This window comes from Anneissia japonica, unplaced genomic scaffold (genome assembly GCF_011630105.1).
Source record: "Anneissia japonica isolate Jap-2015-1 unplaced genomic scaffold, ASM1163010v1 scaffold99918_len2598_cov108, whole genome shotgun sequence".
In the NCBI taxonomy this organism is placed as follows: Eukaryota; Metazoa; Echinodermata; class Crinoidea; order Comatulida; family Comatulidae; genus Anneissia; species Anneissia japonica.
This window is the reverse complement of record NW_022687173.1, coordinates 239-2,598: the sequence shown is the minus strand read 5'-3', so window position 1 is coordinate 2,598 and position 2,360 is coordinate 239. Positions and strand designations below refer to the sequence as shown.

Genomic DNA, 2,360 nt, shown 5'->3' with positions numbered 1-2,360 from the left:
TGAGAGATTATGGCATTGTCCTCTTGCTGGGTGAAGAGAATTCTCTAAAGGTACAAGCACTATTTTATTCAAATCATTTAATAATTTTAATATTCATATTTATATAAATTTGATTTATATGTCTTATTAATTTTGGCAATATAGGTCTCCCTCCAATTAACACTCTGACCGCCAGGGGTTTGAAAAAATAGTATCAGCCACTGCCAGATCTTTTAGAAAATTTTAACACCTTTCGGAAGCTCGTTGAGAGTGCATATGTAATCAGATTGACATATAGTGAATACTACAAAAACTACAACCATTTTAGCTTTACAATGGTACCAAACACTTTATTTTAATCACAATCTATGACCCGTAACAGTAAAAAGAAAATCACTTACTTTTGGAGATTTACGCAGTTTCGCACGAAGCTGAGATAATAGGGATTTCTTGAAAGTAAATCAATACCGCTCTACGCTAAGGTAAACAAACATATAGTGAAATACTTACTATCCAGACTGAATATAGTGTTCAAATTTTTAGTACATGACGGTAATTTCCCCAACTATCGGATTCCATAAATCGGTCAAGCGTTGCATTACCAAACACGGAGATCTCCATGTTTTGCGGGCAGAGTGTTAAAGATTCCTCCAATTACAGACCACCTCCAATTAACGACCACTTTTTCTGTTCTCCAAAATTTACAAATATCTTATGTTTATTATTCTAATTAGAGACCAAAGCTGCTAAAGACCATTGAAACCACATCCCAGAAGTGGTCCTTAATTGGAGGGAGACCTGTAGCAGATTTCTCCAGAATCTATATTTTTGGTTTTTAACATAAAAAGCCAACTTAGTAACTTACAGAATTAATATTATCACTGGATCAAGCACATATGGAACGCACACTCAAGCCCCAATTGGGAACTCCATAATGTTGCAGCTGAATTCAGCGTAGGCTGTGCTTGAACATACCAGGTACCCACTTGTACTCCTGGGTGGAGAGAGACAACCGTAGATAAAGTGCCTTGCCCAAGGACACAAGCGACTTGCACAACGAGAGTTTCGAACCTCCGACCTCAAGGTTGGGAGTCCAAGCCACAACCGATGCGCCAACCACTTCTACATGTAAGATTGTCGATGTGTTTACGTCATGCAGACAATGAAAGGATAGGTTTAGGTCAAGCCAACTTGCCCGTACATACACCCTCGGAATTTAAAGCTGGGAATGCACTGCACCCGATGGTCGTCGGATGACGCACTTATGAGTCATCAACAAAAACATTGCTGTGTGTGGAATTTGAATGACATCATGAGCAGATCTTGCCTCATGTATTTGTGTTTAAAATTTTTACAAGCATTTCTTTTGTTTTAGGTTCTAATTAACAGAGGTTTGATGTACTTTGAGAGAAAAGATTTTCAAAATGCCAAAGAAGATTTCACACAAGCCGTTAAGGTAAACAAACAACTAGAAAAAAGCATTATTTAACTTGCATTATTATTTAAATACAAAACCAATGACTTGTTTACAGTATGCGGGTATTATTATTATTATTATTATTATTATTATTATTATTATTATTAATTTTATGACTGTTACTATATTGTCAATAATATTTAAAATAATTATTAAAATTTTCACTCTTCCAGATGGAACCAAGAAATGTGACAATAAGGCATACACTTGGGTTATGCTGTCATAAGTAAGTCAACTCTATAATTGAATAATAACTTAATCATAAAACCTATAAGTGTCTTAATAGGAACGCAAATTATACAATTGTGTGGAATCGCTTGTTGCTTACTTACTGTAATTTAGACTAAGAATAAGATAATATTCCATTGAAATGTTTTGATACTGTACTCTCATGAAATATATTCCAAATTTCAGAACTTCACTTATTATCTATACATAGGATCATCATCCTTTAAAAATGCTTCCAAAGCTAAAGTTGAGAGTTGAGTCGAATAGCTTGATGGTTAAGATGCTTGCCTTCCAATCCCAAGGTCCCAAATGACATAACAGTAGTTTGTGCGGCTTTCAACTATGGATGATGCTATTTGTTTGCAATGGCGCCTGATTGTGTCCACTTGTGTGGTGTATACCACCTCTTTCCTCCCTCTCCCCCCCCCCCCCCCCCAAAAAAAAAAAATTTTTTAAAAATCCAACAATGAACATTTTTGGTTGCAGACTGAATGAATTGGAGACTGCTGTGTTAGTGTACACGGAGGCCCTGGAGATAGATTCGTTCTTTCTTGATGCTTATATTGGACGGGGCAACGCCCTCATCGACTTTCATCATGAAATAGCTGTCAGGATGGCAAGGTACCTTTAAATTCCAATTCTATAAGAAAAGAAAACCGATCGCTATGATCAGGGA

At 36.3% G+C, this 2,360-nt stretch overlaps 1 long non-coding RNA gene across 1 annotated transcript; it reads left to right on the top strand.

Moving 5' to 3' along the window:
* LOC117118196 lies at positions 1-1,657 on the top strand. The gene is made up of 3 exons (XR_004447014.1): positions 1-50; positions 1,355-1,435; positions 1,630-1,657. It is a non-coding gene; the product is annotated as an uncharacterized LOC117118196 (long non-coding RNA).
* The last annotated feature ends 703 nt before the right edge of the window (positions 1,658-2,360 follow it).